Source organism: Pan troglodytes, chromosome 1 (assembly GCF_028858775.2).
Source record: "Pan troglodytes isolate AG18354 chromosome 1, NHGRI_mPanTro3-v2.0_pri, whole genome shotgun sequence".
In the NCBI taxonomy this organism is placed as follows: Eukaryota; Metazoa; Chordata; class Mammalia; order Primates; family Hominidae; genus Pan; species Pan troglodytes.
The window spans coordinates 197,542,123-197,564,120 of NC_072398.2; the positions used below are offsets into that span (position 1 = coordinate 197,542,123).

A 21,998-nucleotide genomic window follows, 5' to 3' on the forward strand; every position below is an offset into this window, starting at 1 on the left:
TTGGGGGCCAGATAAACCTGGATTTGAACCCTAAATCTGCCACTTACTAGCTGTATAACGTTGGGCAATTTGCTTAACTTCCCAAAGTCTCGGTTTCTTAATCCATAGAATGGTCACACTAATTCCACCATGTTAGAAGACTGAATTTAAAAGTTTCTAAAGTAATGAGCTTCAGTATAAATCAGTGTAACTCAGCATTAGCTCTTAACAGCTGTTTGACCTAAATTATGTCACATGGCCTCTCTGAGCCTCATTTTCTCTCCTTTGTAATACGGGCATAACTATTCTGCCTATTAATCTCCAAGGTCACTGTAAGGAAACAGTAAAACTCTGTACAAATTATGTACAAGGATTTTCTCAACTGCTCAGTACACCTGAAATTGTGAGGAGGTGCTAGGAGACCCCTGCTGGATTTTAAAAAACTCGCCATTGTCCCGGGTCTGAAGTCAAAAATGATCTTAGATCTCCACTTTTGCCATTTAATGTTGTTGTATGATCTTGAGCGAATGATCTAACCTCTCTGAGCCTTCACTTTCCCTACTATCTAGTGGGGTTAATAGGACAGACATCACTTTCTGCAGCGAAGTGTTAAGGCACGTGGTAAGTGCTCAATAAATGTTGGCTGAATCTGGATCTCTCTGGCTGAGACAAATCTCTCCATCCGCGAGGTGGGAAAACTGCGCGTGGTCGCCATGTGGAGCTCAGGTAGAGGAGATGCTCCCGGGGGCACCGGGCTCCCGCACCTCCCCACTCCCCCGCCCACCCGCCCGTTGCCATGGCCACCGGTTCAGGCTGGGAGCAGCACTAAGGCGTGTTCCGCCCAATCCCCGCCCTTCTAGGGTGACCATTGGCTGGAGCGGCCACGTGACGCGCGCTGGTATGCTAATATATGGTAATAGCGCCCTCGCCCCTCCTCCGCGGGCAGCGTCCGAACAGCCAGCAGGGTTCGCGGCGCCGAGCCGAGGGGGCGGGCTGAGGGGCGGCCCCCGGGAGAGAGCGGCCAGGTGGAGGAGGAGCGCGAGGCGACCGCAGGTAACGGGCGGGCGCGTGCGCGCTGGGGCCAGCTCGCGGCTGACGGGCAGCGCGCGGGGGACACCGGCCGCCGCGCTGCTGGCTTAACCCTTTGGGCACCCAGCTGTCACGGTCGGGCCGGAGCGCTCGGCCGGGACGGGCCGCGCGGGGCGGGGCATTGCCATGGGCACGGACAGGCGGGCGGCAGGCGGCCTGACCCCTGGTCCGCGGCGTGGGGCCCGCGCTGGGAGCCCGCAGTCCCGGCCGGCGACCGGCAGAGCGCGGCGCCCCCGGGCCGGGAACGCGCAGCGAGGAGGGCTGCGGAGAGCCTGGGGCCGAGGCTTGCCGGGGTGCTGCCGGGAACCGGAACGGGAACGGGCCAAGGTCCCGTCACTGACTCGCTTTCTCCGGGGACCGAGCCCCCTCCCGCGGAGAGGCCCGCGCCGCGGCAGCCCGTGGCCTTGCGCGGCCTGCGCCTGCTCCGCTTGTCCCGCAGAGTGCGGTGAGACCCGGGCGTCGGGCCTGACCGGGGCGCCCGCTCCCCAGCCGCGGCGTGACAGCGCAGCCGCTGGCACTTTCGGCCCAGAGTCAAGCGTGGCGTGGGGGGCACCAGCAGAGGGAACCGGGGGTTGCTGGAACTGGGAGGAGAGAACAGTCGTCTAAAGGAAAAGCGGGCCCCAAGGTTGGAGAAGGAGGGATGCCCTAGAAAGGCGCTGGTCCCTTGTTTTCTGTGCTGAGTGACCTGACACCCATGGGAAAAGGTCGCTGCTGGACACCTGGATCGGGTCTGTCATGCACAGAGGAAGCGGCTGTTCTACGTGAGTGTCTAACAAATTTCTTATAAGGCGAGGTTTAAATTCATCTTCCCCCCCTCCCCAGGTCTGCTACAGAAGTGTCTTCTTGTAATTATCCCCCTCCCCCAATTCACTAAGACTGGTGGCAGCTTTAGGCTCACAGTGTAATTTAGCTTTTGCGACAATAGAAATGGTAGGAGGAGAGATGCGCCACTGATACTAAGCTTGCCCTGGGAGTTTCTTGGAAGTGTGGGGGAAAAAATATTTCTATCACCAGTGGGGATGAAAAATCGGCTAATGCGCCCGTGATATCAATAGAGTTTCTTTTATGAGTCTAAAGTCGTTCCTTCTAAATCAAGAGAAAATGCAGTTACAATTGAGAAGTACCAGAAACCAATTTGATTTTGCAAGTGAAGTGCAAATTCCACTTCCACGTTGCTCTTGATGTCTTTTATCACCCAACAACAAATACTTGGCATATGCCAGGCACTCTGCTATGTCTTGGGGATGCAAAGATGAATAAGATAATTAGTCCTTGTCCTGAAAGAAGTGGTAGGAGAAACAAATGAAATTGCTAGTAAAAGTGATTAACAGCATAATAGACGTGAATGCAAAGGGCTTTGGAAGCACAGAGGAGGGAACAATTAGCTGTCTGAGAGGACCAGGGAGGGCTTTCCAGAGAACACATTTAAGCAAGGTGTTGAAGGATAAATAGGAGTTTACCTTGCAGAGAAAATTGGAAAGGACTGAAAAGGCAGCCAAAGCGGGGGAACAGCGAATGCAGCCACATAAAGAATATGTTATCTCTAGGGAATGGCTTTCTATTGTAACTATGGCTTTTTTTCCTTCCTCTGTAATGTAACTTTCTAAAAGTAGCCTAGAATTTCTTATTCCCAGCACAGTTGTCCAGTGATATTTTTCTTATTGTTTTCTCCCCCATATTTTCCCCTCATCAGTTTTTCTGAGCCTCATTCCTGGTCTTTGTCACCCATATCTTTCCAAGTAAGGGTCCATCATGTGGAGGTTGAATAGGAGTAGTTTTCAGTTGCTCCAAGGGAGAGGGCCTGAAACTGGGCATAATGTTTGGCACTAGAGGCAGCATCTGAGAAGGGCAAATCTAAATTATACAAAAAGAGAATACATGACCATAACTAGGGAAGCAATGCTGAATGTCAAATTTGTGAGACCTGGGGAAATAAGTAGTAAGATCAGAAGCTGGAAGGATCTGGATTAAGAGAGGATTGGAGTGTGAGATGGGTCAGGGCAAGTAGTCCGGGACTGAGACCATGAATCGTGCACATGCAGCTGAGCCCACTGTTGCATGGTGCCAGCTGTGCACAACAGCAGTGGATCTGCCAGACTGGGCCAGGCCCTCCATAGGCTTTCCAATGCCGCCTCCTTTCTGTTCACCCTCCCTCCTTACTATTATCCTCTTCTCTTCATCCCAGTTTCCACCCATGTCTCATGCATTGGGCTTCTTTTAATGAGGTCTTAGCTAACAGAGCAGAGAAAATCCCATTCTGCTGTCTTAGCATCTATCTCTAGAACTATAAATAGTCCATTTAACCTCATTAGCCATCAACTAGCCAGCCTATTTTTACTTCCTGATCATTTAGAAGCTGAGCAAGGTTGGGCCCAAAGTAGCAAAGTGGACCTCATCCCCAAAACTCTTCTAATATTTGAATCAGATAAAGGCCTTTTTGCTTTGCTTAGACCACATTTATTTTTAGAATGGATTATGGTGAGTTTTTGGCAAATTTCCTGTTTTGAATTATATTACAGATCAAGTCGTGTAAAGAAGGTGTCACTGGGGTGACATGCTTAATACGGTCTGCTAAGATTGATGATACTGTAAGTGCTGGAAAATCATGGGCGGTATTTAAGCAATCTTCTCAATCAGTGTATTTACTGAACACCTGCTTGTGTGCAAATACTATCCTGTATTTGTGATGTGGAGGAGACAGGAAAATGAGAGTGGTGGTGTAGTATGGGGGTTATTCTCACCTAAACAAAGATTTGGATCCCAGTTCTACCAGATACTTGCTACATGACTTTGACTTCAGTTTCTTCATCTGTAATAATGCCACCTACCCAATATAGTTGTGAGGACTAAATGAAATCACAAATGTATAGCAGTCATTTAGTACCTTTTTGAGATGCTTAATGCGTGGTATTATAGGAGTTGAGAAAAGAAAAAAAAATGGTGATAATTGAAGCCATATGATTAGCTGAGTTCACTGCTGGTAACAGCATAGAAATAGAATAGAGGATGAAAGACTGAGGCTTGAAGATATATCCCACATTTAGGGAGGGAGGGAGAAGACATGGAGTCCGTATGGTAGAAAATAAGAAAAGAAGCAAGAGAACCATCTAATGTATTCATCCAACAAATGCATTCTATTCACCACCATTTGTTGTGTACCTGACAGATGCCAAGGCCAGTTAGACATGCTATTAACCATGAGAGTGTAGTATCACAGAAGTCAAGAGAAGAAAAAGTTTTGAGCTGCAGAAATTCGTCAGCAGTTTGAAATTGTACAGAAAGAGTGGGAAACATTCATTATACTTAGTAAACAGAAGGTCATTAGTAACTTTTTGAAAATGATAGCTTCAGTAGAGTGGCGGGGGTGGCCATGGGGATATTAAAAGCCACCCCCCATGAGAGAGAACTGTGGCATGAGATGCCGATAAGAAGTGGAGACAGCATGTGGATCACCTTTTGTATGTTTGGCAATGAAAGGAAGAAAAGAAATAGAAAAGTGATTAGTGAAGGCAGCACAGTCAAGCGGAAGATTAATTTTCCCTGTCTGCTTCATTATTTTAGTTGACCTAAAATATTATTCTTTTTCTTTCATATCCTTAATAGCAAGTCAGCAGTTCATTTCTTAAACTTACTGCTTTGATAACTACCTGAATGTTTCACTGAACAGTAATAGTGTAGCTGTCGTTTATTGAGTGCTCACTATGTGCTAGGCATTGTGCTAAGCTCTTTGTATACATTCTGTTCATTATCCCATTTAATCTTCCCAGCACCAGATTATAACCACACAACCTCTTGGCAGCACGGAAAGACTAAGTAAATTGCCAGAGGTCACATAGCTAATGAGTGGCACAGATGGGATTTGGATCCAGCTCAGACTCTAAAGCTTTCCTGAAGGATCATGCTATACTGTCTCTGAAGTCAGGGCCAGCTTTGTGGGTATGCAGCCTGTGCAGTCTCCCAGGGCCCTGTGTTTAGAGGGGCCCCATGCTTGGTTTAATACTCTCTTGTTGCTGTCTTGAAATTCTTAATGATTTTTAACAAGGGGGTTCTACAATTTCATTTTGCACCAGGCCCCACAAATTATATACCCAGTTCTGCCTGAAGGTATCTGTACTACCTCCTGAAGGTAGGAAAGCATTTTGTGCTGTGGCCTTTGTTTTGGGTAGGTGGCCTAAGTCCTTGCTGTGTCATGCTGCACAATCACATTTTCCTATGGTCCCCTCATTTTGGACTCTGTGAGTTTGCTGGTGTGAAGGGCAAAAGGAAATGCCCAGTCAATATGAAGAGAATAGAGAATAAAGAGGCAAGGAATTGCTTACTTAGACTGACTTCTGGAAACTCATCCACCATGTTTTGAGGGTATTACTGGAGAGAGTTATAGTCCTGATGCTATTGTTACTCCCAGTTTAAATACAACACAAGTTCATTTCTATTCCTTTTGTAGTCAGGTATACCCATTTGTTCATGGGAAGATATGGAGACCATTTTTCAACGTACTGAAACAGAAATTGGAGTGGAACAGGTACACTACAACTTGTCTGCCCTCATCTGGTGCCTTTTTAACCACGTTGATGCCACCCTTTGACCCTCAAACCATGGACCCCACCCCCCAGCAGCTTTGAACCCCACTGGTTGCCACCATTGTCTGGAATGCTTCTGTTCTGTCCTGCCTTTGTTGCTTACTCTGTTCCTTCATCTACCCACATGAATCATGAAAAACAGAAACTTCTATTTTCTCTCATTTTTGGCTTTAGGAAAGAAATAGGAAAGTGATTAGTGAACTGAGAACCAATTAGGTTTTTCTGGGTTTCATGGTTATGGTTCTCTCAGAAACAATTTTTACTCATCCTCTTGCTCCTCTCACTTCTGGTCTCTCTGAGTAATGATTTGACCAAGTCCTGACATCACTTGACACTTACCACTTGACCAAGTCCTACGCCAACCAACCTGGATTCCTTTGTGGGGGAAATCAGACAAGACTGAGATTGTGTTGCCTCCTCCCATTACCTGTCTTATCCCCGTTCAGAGTGTTTGTTCTCATTTTCTATGCCCAACATGGACCAGGTGAGCCTAAGAAAACGTGAGAAGAAAAATATAAAGAGATGTCCAATATAAACTGCAGTATACATCATGAAACACAGTTTACATGGCTGGGCTGGGTCTTCTCCATAGTCTCCTAGTTATGCTGTGGCATGGTCTCCATAAGGCACTGTAGTAGTTACCCATTGCTGTGTAACAAATTACGCCAACATTTACCAGCTTAAAACAAAATTTTCTACTTATCTTTTAAGACTCAATTCAAGCATTACCTCTCAGAAGGCATTTCCCAGCTTGCTTTTTAAGAATTAGTAATCTTCCTCTTTGATGTTTCTTCGTACTTTAGCATCTCATTATAGCATTTACCACATTGTTATAATTGCTAGGGACCATGTCTTTTTCATACCCTTAACTTCAGTTCCTAAAACTATTTCTTGAATGTCACAGATGCTCAGTAAATGGTTGTTAAAAGAGCTTAAGAATAACTCATACCTTTATCGGCTTTCACTTTATTCTTTATAAAACGTAGGTATATTGCAAAGTATCCAGCCTTGTTTCCTGTGATAGGCTCATATATTGTTGTTGAAGGTTAAATGTAAAGAAACGTTGTATATGTCCAAGACTGCTTGACTTGCCAACTTATCTACTCCAGTGAAGACTTCTTGAATTTATCTTTATCTATAGGTCTCTGTGCCATTCCTAGTCTGAAACCAATTCTGGCCCTTATAGGAAATTATACAGTGAGCACCCCTAGTCCAAAGATACTTGGTTCAATAATAAAGTCAACATTTGTTCACTATTCAGATATTTGACTCTTAAATTTTATGAGGGTACATCTGTGTCTGGCTTATTCACTGCTCTTTTCCCGACACCATGCCCTAGTAGATGCACAGCAAATACTTAGTGGATGAATTAATGAAACTCAATTCTTGATAATTCATGTCCCATTCCTGTTATCCAGGTCCTGACCTCTGATCACCCAGAATCTTAGGCCTGATTCATCATTTCATGTGACCCAGACTTTTTGTTTTGGTCCTTGACTTTTATCTTCCAGGGCCTTATTATGGCTGGATAAGAATCTGACTCCTTGCTTACTCAGAACTAAAGTATCTCTTTGTTTCTTGATCGTCCTAACTAATAATATAGGCCAGATGCCCTTAGAAAAATATTATTTTCTCTACCTGAAGCCAGAAACATTCCGAATACATATTAAATGTATTTAAAAATATTTAAACTGAAGATAATTACATTCAAATTTCTAAAGAAAGTAAACAGGCCCTTTGAGAAACAAGTTTTGGGCAGAGAGACCAGCGTCTAAAATTTTGTGAGTCTATTAGAATGATTAACTTGTAAGCTTCAGCAAATCAATGCAAATTAATTTTTATACCCACCAGTGAATCAAAGGAGGGGAGGGAATTGAGTGAGTGTGTAAATATGGTTGCCAGGGAAACTTTTCCTGACAGAAGAGAGAACCTCGCAGGAATTTTTACAGGCCCACAGAAGCAATGTAACCTGATCTTTCTCTGTTCTCTTTCTAATGGGGGAAGAAAAGATGTAGAAACCATGGGTACAGATAAAGGTGGCTTTAGACTTTTCAAGAGACTTGAGGAGTAAGTTCTCCAGAACAAATGATGACTATTATAAGGCACCCGTTCCTTTTAAGGAACCATCTGGAAATGAATCTATCTCTAAAATAGTATTAATGAATCAATCTCTATAATAGTATTAATTTACTCAACAAATATTCAGCACTTTCTTTTTTTTTGTTTTTTTTTTGTTGTTGTTGTTGTTGTTTTTTTGAGATGGAGTCTCGTTCTGTTGACCTGGCTGGAGTGCAGTGGTGCAATCTTGGATCACTGCAACCTCCGCCTCCCAGGTTCAAGCAATTCTCCTGCCTCAGCCTCCCGAATAGCAGGACTACAGGTGTGTGCCACCATGCCTGGCTAATTTTTGTATTTTTGGTAGAGATGTGGTTTCACCACGTTGTCCAGGGTGGTGTTGAACTCCTGACCTCGTGATCCGCCCTCCTTGGCCTCCCATAGTGCTGGGATTACAGGCATCAGTCATGTGTCCGGCCTTATTCAGCACTTTCTAAATAAAAAATATGTATTTCCATTGTCCAGAAGGAAATATAATTATAAGCAGTTGATAATTTGAAAGTACTGCATTACACCTAGTTCTTCCAAGTTTTGCCCCAAATTAATTTTTTTAGTACAGGGTAATGTGAACTTAATTAAATATTTAATGCTGTTTCTAGAAATAAAATTCTGCTTCTGTACAAAAAGCTTAACAGGCGTGTATCTTCTGTTATTTCTGTTCTTTGGTTGCTGCTCCTGAGAAAAAACTAATTCATTGGTCCATAAAGCCATACCCCAAAGTAGATGTTCATCTAGTGACAGTGTCATTTTAATTTTAGATATAGTACCAGTGTAGGACACATCCGTCTCCTTGATGGCTAAAATCATGAGATCCTTCTTATTTTAGCTGTACGGGACGGATGGTTTCAGGTCTTAAAATCTTGGCTGTAAAATGCATTTGGATTGAAATATGAAACTGTCCCATATCTGAAGCCTACCATTCAGTGTCTCCATTCCTTCTCTTCCCACTTTTATTTTGTTTTCAGTTACAAATAAGGCTTGCATTTGTTTGAAAAAGTATATACTTTTTAAGCCCTTTAATACTTTAATGTGCTAGAGTTATGTTCCAAGCACAGTATCTTCCGCTGGCCTGCAGAGAGGCAGTTGGAGGTAAGGGTTCACTGCAGGGACACTAGAGCCATAATGCTGGGGTTCCAGCCTTGCCTCTGCCACTCATGAGCTGTGAACTTCCCAGCCGCCTTCCATCTGTACTCTCTCTGCTCTAGTCTTCTTGGGTATAGTGGGGGAGAATCACGGTCCCTACCTCGAAGAATTATAGAATTAAACAGGTTAATAATGTGAGGTACATAATAAGAATTGTGTAGGTTTTACCTTTCTTTATTTCCTGGGGCCTCCTAGATAGAATTGATATTTGAAGGAAGAGAAAGTTGAGATGTATAAAGGTATAATAACTTGCCTAAAGTATACAGTAAATTTAGGCTCAGACTATTCTCATTCTTAAATTACCAAGGAAGTTTTCCATTCCACCTAGTAAGAGAGAGAGAAAATGAGAATTAGAATAAGAGGGCAGAACTTGGCTTTTAGGGCATTTTGAAATAGAGGTTACTTCACATAAGATGGTGACACTAAAGCACGTGAAAATGAAATTGCTTTCTCAAAGGCAGAGTATTAGAAATGGTTTGGAATAATATAAGTAGGGAATGTGGTACTAGGTCAGGCCCATTGTATAACCAGCCAAAAATTTGGTTTCTGATCATGATAACAGAGCTCAGTTGGAAGGGTGTATTGTAGCTTCAAGCCATGACAAAATCTTCTGATTACAGGGATGGGCTTGCCCATCCTTTTAGTATCCTTCTGTCTTTGTTTACCTGAGTATTTAAGCTTTATTTCTATTTTTGGCCTCTACAACCATATTTATTTATTCAACAAACATTTAATAAGCTTCTATACCTCACTCTAGCAGCTGGGGATTCAAAGATGAGGAGAACCCAGGCCTGGTACTACCGAGGTTTCTAAAGAAAGAAAGACATGGAAACATTAATTATGGTATTGTACTTAGTACCATAATAGAAGTATGGTCCCTGCTTAGAAATGTTAGGAAAAGTTTTCTGGAGAAAGTGACAGGGTAAGAGGGAGCTTCTCAGCCAGACAGAAGCAATGTCTGCAAAGGTGAGGTTGTATTTGCTTGAGAGAACACATATGGGGGGACCTCCAAACAACCTTTCAAGACCACAGCAGAACATTTGAGGAGGGTCATTGCAGAAATAAGGCTGAAAAGTAGGCTGGCATCAAATCACAAAAGGCTTGGTTTACCAGGCTAAGGAATTTGGACTTTATGGTGGAGGCCATAGGGAGCTGTTAAAGCCCTTAGGAGTAACAAGATCAGATCTGCCTTTTAGAAAGAACACATCAGCAATGTGAAGGGTGGTTTGGGCAGGAGTGAGACCAGAGACGGAATCATGCAGTTAGCGAAGAACCTTTAATGAGCCTTCTCGTCTACTGCCAGTATGTTTACTCTTGAATATATATGTTTGTTCATTCAACCCCAGTTTGTTAATGGCATGTGAGATACTAGACTCACTGCTGGAAATACTGAGAAACAACACACCACCCATGTCTTGGAGTTGCTTGCAGTGTTTTATTTGTCCTAAACACAAACGTTCTTGAGTTTTCAGCTTCTCTTGTCTATCCTCTATTTCATCTCAGTCCCGGGACTGGGGTTCTGGTATGTTGAAATGAGCTCATTTGGGTTTATCTTGTCTGTACTCCTCATGACATCACCCATAACTCCTTCCTTTCAGCCTTCATATTTCCAGAGTGCAAAGTTCTAATCATTTAATAAGTTCCTGTAGAGAATGCATCTATTTTACATCCCTTTACTTAGACTTCTGCTATTTAAATTCTTATTTTTTTTCTTATTTCCCCCAACCTCAAGTACTGTGTGTCAGCGCTCTTAGTCACACACTTTGCCCTACTTCCTGTCCTTTACTAGCTTACAAAGTCCCGTCTTTATTCCTCTTTTCCTGTTTCCCCAAGGATATGCATACCAGAATTGTAGACTACATTGTTTTCTTTGCTTTTCTCATGTGGGTGCCTTTCCCCCATGAGATCACAGTCCCCAGAGGAATAGCTCCTGACAATAAAGAAACTGAAGATAAGACAATATTTCTCCTGAAATAGAAGAGATGGAGTTGTATTAGAAACGGTAGTGTTTATTACATAATAATAATTGGAATTACAACTTATTGAGTGCTCATAGATGATAATTGTCATGCTAGAGCATTACGTTATTCTTATTTAATCCTCACAGCTACTCTGAGGTAAGTACTCATGTCATTTCCATCTTACAGATGAAGAAACAGGCTCAAAGAGGTGAAAATAGTCTGGGCACAGTGGCTTACACCTGTAATCACAGCACGTTGGGAGGCTGAGGCAGGAGGATCACTTGAGCTCAAGAGTTCGAGACTAATCTGGGCAACGTGGCAAGACCTTGTCTCTACAAAAAAATTTAAAAATAAGCCAGGTGTGGTAGTATGCACCTGTGGTCTCAGCTACTCAGGAGGCTGAGGTGGGAGGATCACTTGAGCCCAAGAGGTCAAGGTTGCAGTGAACTATGATCGTGCCACCACACTCCAGCCTGGGTGACAAAAAGGAAAGAAAAAAGAAAAAAAAAAAGAGGTGAAATAACTTGTCCGAGTTCAAATCATGAATACATTAGCCAGATTTTGAACTGAGGACTGACTCTAGAATGGAAGTTCTTCATTGCTGTGTAATGTAGGGTGAACATGCAGGCTTTGAATTCCAGTACCTGTGGTCATTAAGAGTGAGCTGATTTTTTTCAATCTTCCTTTAGTTATAACTGCCATCACCAAATCTAGTTTCTCTTTATCTTCTTGATTCTTACTAGCGATCTTAGTAAGCTGTTTTATTTGAATCATAAGGTCTAGGCGCGTTTCCCTCCCCCAAAGTTTGTGATCAGTTTCATAACTGTATAGATTTGAGTTTGTATGTTAGCACTATTGTGGTGTTATAGTTCATTGTAGATACTATGCTTACAGTTTTGGGACCTATCTCTAGGCGAATGGATTGTGCCTTGAAACATGGTTGCATAACAGGTTTGTTGTAGAGAGAGCTAAATATCCTTTAAAAATAAATGTTGTTTATGTAATAATTTCCACACCACATCAGCCTTCCCTAGTGATAAGTAGTAGGCTGAATAATGACCACCCAAATATATTAGGTCCTTATCCCCAGAACTTGTAAAAATTACCTTATAAGGAAAAGGAATATTTGCAGATGTGATTAAATTAAGGATCTTGACATGGGGGGGTTATATCTGGGTGGGCGCTAAATACAATCACAAGTGTCCTTATAAGAGAGAGGTGGCTGGGCGCGGTGGCTCACGCCTGTAATCCCAGCACTTTGGGAGGCCGAGGCGGGTGGATCACGAGGTCAGGAGATCGAGACCATCCTGGCTAACACGGTGAAACCCCGTCTCTACTAAAAATACAAAAAATTAGCCAGGCGTGGTAGTGGGCGCCTATAGTCCCAGCTACTCAGGAGGCTGAGGCAGGAGAATGGCATGAACCCAGGAGGCGGAGCTTGCAGTGAGCTGAGATCGCGCCACTGCACTCCAGCCTGGGCGACAGAGCGAGACTCTGTCTCAAAAAAAATAAAAAAGAGAGAGAGGCAGAAGGAGACACAGACAAGGTGGAGACAATGGACATGGAGGTTATATCTGGGTGGGCCCTAAATACAATCACAAGTGTCCTTAGAGAGGCAGAGGGAGACACAGACAACATGGAGACAATGTAAACACAGAGGCAAAGAGTGGATAGATTCTTCCGTAGAACCTCCAGAGGGAGAGCACAGCCTGCTGACCCCTTGATTTCCACCCAGTGAAGCTAATATTGAACTTCAGGCCTCCAGAACTGTGAGAGAATAAGTTTCTGCTGTTTTAAGCCACTAAGTTTGTCATCGTTTTTATGGCAGCAACAGGGGACTAAATGAGGGTAGTCACTTATCATACTGCTTAGCTCATTTTGAGAGAAAATATTATGACTTAATAAAGACAACAACCAACTAATATAACATGTATAATAATAATTTCGGCAAACATGTATGTAGTCTTTACTATGTGCCAGGCACTGGTGTAAGCATTTGAAATGTATTTACTCATTTATTCTTCATAGCAACTCCCATAATGGGGGTTCTGTTTTAAATGGGAAGTGCACAGAGAAGTTAGGTAACTTGGCCAAAGCGATGCAGTTAGTAAATAATGGGGCCAGGACCTGAACCAAGGCAGACAGTTTGATTTCAAAAGGCCATGCTATTAAACACTATGCTATACAGGGCTTTACACTGGGCAAGCATTCCACAAAGGACAAAGTGACAGTGTCTAAAGTCTTTTCAATCTTCTAGCCTCTTCTCCATGTTTTCTGCTGTGTTCACTGTTTTTAACCTTTTCCATTAGGTAGCCTTTATCTTTAATATTTTTTCTCTTCTAAATATCCTTGTGTAGTTTTGGTATCAGGGTAATTCTGGCCTCATGAAATGAGTAGGTAGGAGTTTCTTTTTCTGTTTTCCAGAAGAGTTTATATAGTATTGGCATTGTTTCTTTTTTTTGAATATTTAATGGAATTCACCAATAAAGCCATCTGTGCCTGGAGTTATCTTTGTGAATAGATTTTAAGCCAAGAATTCAGGTACTTTAATAGCTATAGGGCTATTCAGGTTATCTATTTCTTCTTGAGTGAGCTCTGATAGTTTGTGTCTTTCAAAGAATTTGTCCATTTCACCTAAGTTGTTTAAGTTATTGGTATAAAGTAGTTCATAATATTGTTTCGTTATCCTTTTCATGTCTATAAGATTTCTTTCATTCCTATCACTGGTGATTTGTGTCCTCTTTCTCTCTCTCTCACTCTCTTTCTCTCTCTTGCTCTTGCTCCTTTTTCTGATCAGTCTGGCTAGAGGTTTATCAATTGTATTGATCTTTTCAAAGAGCCAGCTTTTCATTTCATCAGTTTTCTCTCTAGTTTTTCTGTGTTCTATTTCATTGTTTTCCACTCTTTATTATTTCCTTCCTTTTGTTTGCTTTGCATTTTATTTACTCTTCTTTCTCTAACAAAATAGAAGCTGAGGTTAATGATTTGAGATCTTTCTTCTTTTCTAACACTAGTGTTTTAATGCTGTAAAATTTCCTTTAAGTACTACTTTAGCTATATCCTACAGATTTTGATACGTAATGTTTTTGTTTTCACTAGGTTTAAAATATTTTCTAATTTTCCTTAGGATTTCTTCTTTGACCCATGAGTTATTTTGAAGTGCATTGTTTGGTTTTCAAATATTAGAGATTTTCCTAATGGCTTTCTGTTATTGCTTTTGAGTATAATTCTGTTGTGCTTAGAGAATATGCTTTATATGATTTCAGTTCTCTTAAATTTATTGAGACTTATTTTATGGCCCAGAATGTATATTCTGTTGTCATTAGGTGGAATGTTCTATATATCTAAATTAGGTTTGTAGTGTTGTTCAAGTCTTTTATATCTGTATTAATTTTTACATCTACTTGTGTCATCAATTACTAAGAGAGTAGTATTGAAGTCTCCCACTATAGTGGTAAACTTGTGTTTTCCTCCTTTTAGTGCCATCAGTTCTTACTGTACGTGTTTTGAAACTCTGTTACTAGGTACATACACGTTTAGGATTGTGTGTTCTCTTGATGAACTGCCCCTTTATCATTATAAGATTACCTTCTGTTTTCTGGCAATATTCCTTCTGCAGTCTATTTTGTCTGATATTGATATAATCATTGCAGCTTTCTTATGGTTATTGTTTGCATGGTGTATCTTTTCCACCATTTTACTTTTAGCCTATATATGTCTTTATTTTTAAAGTATGTTTCTGTAGAAAGCATATCTTTGGTTTTTAATCCAATATAAAAATTTCTGCTTTTTAATTGGGATGTGTAAACAATTTACATTTACTATAATTATCGGGATAGCTGGCCTTGAATTGACATTCTTGCTGTTGTTTTCTATTTGTCCTATCTGTTCTTTGTTCCTTTTTTTCTCTTTTTTTTGGCCTCATTTTGGATTGTTTGAGTTTCTTAATCTTGACCCCATATTGTCCTTGTTATTGCATTATTGCTTATGTGTCTTTTTTTTATCTTTTCTTAGTATTTGTCCTCCTGTTTATAACATATGTCTTTAACTTATCCCTGTCTATCTCCAAATAATATATATCACTTTATATATATTAGAGAAACATTAAAACTATATACTTCCATTTTCCCCTTCTGGTCCTTTGAGTTATTGTCATATATTTTATTTAACATATTTTATTATTACTTTAAGTAGTCAATTATCTTTTAAAGATATGTAAAAATGAGGAAACATGACCTTTATATTTACTCACCTATTTACTGTTTCAGATGTCCTTTTTATTCCTTTGTGTTTCTGTTATCAATTTCTTTAGACTAAATAACTTTCTTTAATATTTTTGATAGTGCAGTTTTACTGGAATTAATTATTTCAATGTTTGTCTGAAAAGTTCTATTTTACCTTTGAGAGATATTTTTACTAGGTAAAGAATTCTAGGTTAATAGTTTCTTCCAGGACTTTAAAGATGTCTATCCATTGCCTACTGGCTTGCATAGTTTATGAGAAGAAATCTGCTGTAATTCTTTTTTTTTTTTTTTTTTTTGGAGACAGAATCTCACTCTGTTGCCCAGGCTGGAGTGCAGTGGCGTGATCTCGGCTCACTGCAATCTCTGCCTCCTGGGTTCATGCCATTTTCCTGCCTCAGCCTCCCGAGTAGCTGGGACTACAGGTGCCTGCCACCATGCCTGGCTAATTTTTTTTTTTTTTTTTTTTTTGTATTTTTAGTAGAGACGGGGTTTCACTGTGTTAGCCAGGATGGTCTCGATCTCCTGACCTCGTGATCCACCCGCCTCAACTTCCCAAAGTGCTAGGATTACAGGCGTGAGCCACCGCTCCTGGCCAGAAATCTGCTGTAATTCTTATCTATGTTGCTGTAATGTCTTTTTTCTCTAGTTACTTTTAAGGTTTTCTTTTCATCACTTCAGCAGTTTTATTATGATGTTCCTTGGAGTCACTTTCTGTATATTATGCTTGGATTTATGGATTTCATCAAATTTGGAAAACTTTTAGCTATGGTTTCTTCAAATTTTTTTTATGTTCCCTTCCTCCCCACATCTCTTTTCCTTCTGGAGCTCCAATTTCATGAATATTAGATTGCTTGATATTGTCCCACAGGTCACTGATGCTCTGTTCATTTGTATTCAGTCTCCTGTGTCTCTGTGCCTCATTTTGGGTAATTTCTAATTCTGTGTCTTCAAGTTCACTGATCTTTACTTCTGAAGTTTACAATCTGTTGTTAATCTCATCCAGTCTATTTTTGGTTTCAGATATTGTATTCTTAGTCTCTAAAAGTTTAATTTATGTCTTTTTTACACTTTCCCTTTCTCTTGTCCTCATTTCATGTTTTCCTCCACTTCTTGAACATGTGGAACATATTTAGTAAAAGTATTTTAATATACTTGTTTGCTAGTTCTTTCATCCATGTCATTTCTGAGTACGTTTTTACTTATTTATTTTTTCTTCTGGGTAAAAGTCTGATCTTCCCATTTCTTTGCATGCCTGGTAATTTTTTATGGGGGACTAGGTATTGTTAATTTTATATTCTTGATTATTAAATTTCATTATATTTCTTTAATTAGTGTTGGCTTTTATTTTGGATGTTACCTAGGATTACTTTGATCCTTTCAAACATTGCTTTTAAGCTTTATTATGGTGGGTCCAGAGCAGCCATTGGTCTAGAACCAATTTAGCCCTCACTACTTTGGCAATATTCTTCTGGGGGTTGTATCTAATTCCTTGTCTATTACAAGGTCTTTCTGCTCAGATAGATGTGAACACAAACTATTTACAGCCCTGTAAGAACTCTGGGAATGGTTCTGCCTGCTCCCTTCCAGTAGTCTTGAGTAGTTTCCTATCATGCATGTGCAGACCAGTACTTAGTCAAAGACTCTAGGGAGGCCTGTCGATAGAACTCCAGAGTGTTCTCTCTATCTCCAGTTCTCTGTCCCACAAATTCTAGTCACTTTGCCCTCCTGGATGTCTAATCTCAACACCTCGACTCAGTGAGATCCATTCCCCCTCCCTGTACTGCATCCAGGAACTGTCTGTAGGCAGTAAACTGGTACACTCGTAGGGCTCACTTTGTGTCCCTTTTCTTAGCGATCACAGGCCTGTGTTGCCTGTCAGCCAATGTCTGAAAACCATTTCTTTCTATATTTAGTCCAATTTTTTTAGTTGCTTAAGGCAGGAGAGTAAATCTGGTCCCTGTTTCTTTAACTTCTAAATAGAAGTTTCAAACTTATTTTTTAGAGAACTTACATGTTGACTACTAGTAGATTCCTTTCTTTAAAGAAATTCTGTCATTTAAAATATGGCTTGTGAATAGTTAAAAAGTAGATCTGCATTTAAAGTAATAAAATTCTACGTGATAAATTAAAAATAGGATTTAGGAGATTTAGATCTTCCCCACCTTGCTATCTAGCATACGATTAGAGAGTAATTCATTGCTATTAGAATGGCAGAGGGTTGAAAAGGAATTTCAAAATAAGGCTAAGGTAGACCAGAGTGTGATTTACTGCAGATCCATGGTTGTACGGAGCTGTAACCAGTTACTGAATCTTGGCTATAAACCCTTTAACTGCCCTACTGTCTATTTAAATTCTTTGTCAGTGGGCTTCAGTGTTTAAATGTTTGCTTTGATAAACATCCCAATATTCAAACAAGGAATAAAACATTCAGAACCATTGAGATAAATATCAAAACAATAGTGAGAACATCTGACAAACGTTAACTTTTTAAACTGTAGAAGCCTCCACTAACTACAGACTGTCTGGCCCCAGAATTAGGATTTTGCTCCCTGTCCTTGCTGGCCACACTGAAAATAAGTGAGGCTAACTACAATAATCTATCCTGGGGCAGGTTATTTGGGGCAATAAATCAACCTCAACTGTTAACCTTTCGTGTGTGTGTGTGTGTGTGTTTGTGTGTGTGTGTGTGTGTGACAGAGAGAGAGAATACATATGTAAACATGATGCATGGGCACTTATTTATTTAGTATCTTATATATGCCAGGCATTTTAATCTTCATAACAGCCCTGCCAACTCAGTTTTTAGATATACATTTAAGGGATTTAATGAACAAGCTGAGATCTAGAGATACTAAATGATGAGTTCAAGTTTTTCCATTATACCATGCTGTTTCTCACAATGCCATGCTGTATTACCCTCAGTAGCACCATAATTCAGTTGTCAGTAGACCACAAACACAACATTGGGTCATCCATCTTGCAGTCATGTACTCTGGGCCACAGGAGGCATTCGAAGACAGAGTTTGATGGATAATTACAGCTTTTTTCGTTAGGAAAATAATTTGAAGTTCATGGTTTACATACAGTGGATCAAAACAACAATAAAGCAGTGAATACACTTTGTTATTATCTATATAGGCCAGTTTTACTGAAAAAGACTGATACATCCCCAATACCATACCACCTGCTGCTCAAAGACAAGCCTTTTAGTTTGAGGTTGTAGTCACTATCGGCAAAGTCTGACTGTGTTTGCAACTGTCTTTTAAACTTACAGTCTTCATAAAGAGCTTCACTTTTGAGATTGTTGCCATTGAGTGATTTTTCTGTGACTGTTTACTAGCTGGGCCTGAATAATCTCCTGCACCAGCCACTTTGCCTGCAGTCTCCTTTATTTCATTCATCATGAGGAAGCCACCTCAGGCTCCCGTTGTCATTTCTGTCTGCCTATATGTCAGTATCCAGTGTCAGTGGACTGGCTATATTTCAAGACTTCAGTGTTAGATAGTAGCCCTAATAAATGCTTGTCAATTTAGCAACAGTAGTTATCCAATTATTTCTGTTGTCGTGGTACAGACAACCTTGATTATAACTACTTAAAAGTCCAGGACGGGCACGGTGGCTCACACCTGTAATCCCAGCACTTTGGGAGGCCGAGGCGGGGGGGATCATCTGAGGTCAGGAGTTCGAGACCAGCCTGGCCAATGTGGTAAAACCCCATTTCTACCAAAAACACAAAAATTAGCCAAGTGTGGTGGCACATGCCTATAATCCCAGCTACTTGGGAGGCTGAGGCAGGAGAATCACTTGAACCTTGGAGGCAGAGGCTGCAGTGAGCTGAGATTGTGCCATTGCACTCCAGCCTGGGTGACAAGAGCAAGACTCAATCTCAAAACAAACAAACAAAAACAAACAAAAAAACAAGTCCATATGTAAGGTCCCTGATGATAACCCTGAGTTTCCTATAAAGACAAAAATGCTGCCAGCCTTTACTTTGGCTTGTGACTAATTGGGCATTAGTGCCTTACTTTTGAAATCTATGTCAAGCTTTTAATTCTGTTTCTGAATTTTTCAATGACCATGCTATCCTTCAGTTACAAGATTTATGCTCCTGATGCATCATCAATACTCTTTCAAGTTTTGTTTTCTAGTATTAGAGATAAGTTGCACCGAACTTGAGGATTTGCCACTTATTAGGGTAGTGGCTAGATAGGGTACATATATCTGGCACTGTATTAGTGAGGGGTTTTTTCAGTGTGAAATGTGCTGGCCTGTGCAAGGATTAAATCTATAACTTTGGTTTTATTAGGGCAATCAGTGATCATGCTTTCTATATACAGAATGAGGATTCAAGATTCAGGTATTGTTTATTTATTCCTCTTCACCAAAGTTTAGGGTAAAGCTGGTGGTAATTGAATAGAAAAGGAAAAGTGATGTTTAGTGTTTGAATGCACACGCATGCACATGTGTGTGTATGTGTACAGTAACACTTTGATTTTTAAGTTATCATATAATTAATAGTTAAGAGAAAGGCTCTAGGGCCAGTCTAACTAGAATTCTGGCTCTTCCAGTTACTAATTATAATTGTAACCCTGGTCAAGTTACTTAACCTCTCTGTGTTAATGTATCTTGTGACCTCGATCAATTTACTTTAGTTCTAATAGATTTTTTTGTGGATTCCTTAGGATTTTTTACAAACACAATTATGTTGTTTGCAAATACAGTTTTACTTCTTCCTTTCCAATCTTTAAACCTTTTTTTACCTGCCTTATTGCACTGCCTAGTACCTCCAGTATGATATTGAAAAGACAATTGAATGGCCATTCTCAATCTTAGGGGTAAAGCATTCAATCTTTCCCTTAATAAATATGATGTTAGCTGTAGGTTTTTGCTAGATGTCCTTTAAGAAACTGAGGAAGTTTTCTTCTATTCCTGGTTTGTTGTGAATTGTTATGATGGTTGAGTATTGAATTTTGTCAAATAATTTTCCTTTGTCTATAAAGATGATCAGGCCGGGTGCGAATGGCTCATGCCTGTAATCCCAGCACTTTGGGAGGCCGAGGCAGGCAGATCACGAGGACAGGAGATGGAGACCATCCTGGCCAACATGGTGAAACCCCACCTCTCCTAAAATACAAAAAATTAGCTGGGCGTGGTGGCGTGCACCTCTAGTCCCAGCTACTCGGGAGGCTGAGGCAGGGGAATTGCTGGAACCCAGAAGGCAGAAGTCACAGTGAGCCGAGATCATGCCACTGCACTCCAGCCTGGTGACAGAGCAAGACTCCGTCTCAAAAAAATAAAAAAAAAAAAGAAAAGATGATCATATGATCACTTTCTTTATTAATATGCTGATTTACATTGCTAGATTTTTTTATGTTAAACTTTGCCTTAATATAACAACAACAACAAAAAAAAAAAACAGAGATGTTCCAGTATGTTTTTCTGTGCATTTCTGGGGAACTAGCGGTATCTTAAGGTAGTTTAGAATCTCTAGGTTTATTCTCTAGTTGTCTCTCAATTTAAAGACTATATGTTAATGATATAATAATCAACAGCAATATTTCTTCTGGGAGAGAACAAATGATTATATTGAGATTTCTTGATTAGTGATTTAAGTATATTTTAGTGAAATATAAACCAGTACAAGGAGAATATCATATTTATACTAGCTTTCAGATTATTTATTTCTCCCATAATTCACAGAAAAATAATTTTAATTCTTTTGAGAACTTCTTTTTTAAAGAAATGAATATACTGGGTAATGAAGCTGGCTGGCTAAGACATATAATTATCGAAATGTAATTCATTCCATATTTAGAAATTATTTTGGACTAGTAATCATAATAAACGGAAGTCTCCAGGTGAAGAAAGACTTGGTTCTTCATTGGGTGATAAACAAAATAAGGACCCCCATAGTTAGTGCCTTCATTTATCATGCTTGCTATTTAACTGTGACCATAATATGATGTTTGTTCTCTTTATATAAAGGAAGGTTTTTGTTGTTTGTTACTGAGTATTTCCAGTCCTGTTTAATTATAATGGCTACTATTTTTGTAAAGAAGGTATTTTAAAATCAATGCTTAAATGTAGTAAAAATGATTCATTCCCCCAATGCCAGTTCCAGTCCTACAAATGGAAATAGCACTGAGGAGGACATCAGCTGATTTAATCTTCCATTAAGGTTTTATTTGCATAGCCCTTGATCCCTAAAGGCTTAGGCTGCCCATTGCCTCAACAAACCCTTTGTACAAATAAAATTGAATCAAGCAGATGAGTGAGTAAGTGTGTCTGGATAGCAGCCCTGGAATATCGCTACCCTTCTCATTTGCAAAGTTACATTTCCCAGTCCTTTCTGCATACACACAGGCTGTGGGGTCAAACCCGATTAGGTGCTCTCATCAACTCTTTTACAGGATTGGCCTTTTCAGCTTCGAGAAGCAGCATGACCTGTTCCATTCAGCGGCTGTTCTTAGCCCATTCTTTAGCTCTGTCTGTTACGTTCCCATGGAGTGAGGCTCTGGCTTCTCCTGCACATGCTCCCTGAGAGAGTCATTCACAAAGACAATCTGCTCTCCAAGGAAAAGCAGCAAAGCCAGCTGAGGAAAGAGATGATGGATCATGCCAACCAGAGGGGAAGAGTAAGGCATATTAAAAATGACATCAGTGCAGTAATCCCACAGGGATTAATGCAAATTGAACTGGTATGTTTTTCCTGGAAATTCCAGCTCATTCCAGGCATTCATTTTTTCCATAAAGGAGTGGGGGCAGGTTTGATTCTCTCCATGTGACAAGCAATTCAGCAGCAGAGGCAATTAAGCCTTATTGACCAGCACTATACAAAACTACTAAATATTCAACAAACAGACCTTCCAGAGAAAATACATGAAGTC

General features: G+C 40.5%; 1 protein-coding gene across 6 annotated transcripts in view; it reads left to right on the forward strand.

Moving 5' to 3' along the window:
* The first annotated feature begins 913 nt into the window (after positions 1-913).
* The window catches only part of PHC2 (polyhomeotic homolog 2), a 107,563-nt gene continuing 86,478 nt past the window's right edge, over positions 914-21,998 (forward strand). For 3 of the 6 annotated variants that reach the window (XM_009453241.2, XM_054665555.1, XM_054665559.1), the window contains exon 1: positions 914-1,032. The gene's annotated coding sequence lies outside the window, so the exon portion shown is untranslated. Of the gene's footprint in view, positions 1,033-1,423; positions 1,830-21,998 lie in introns of those variants that run through there. The other 3 variants (XM_009453247.4, XM_063783040.1, XM_009453269.4) reach the window with 2 other exon arrangements.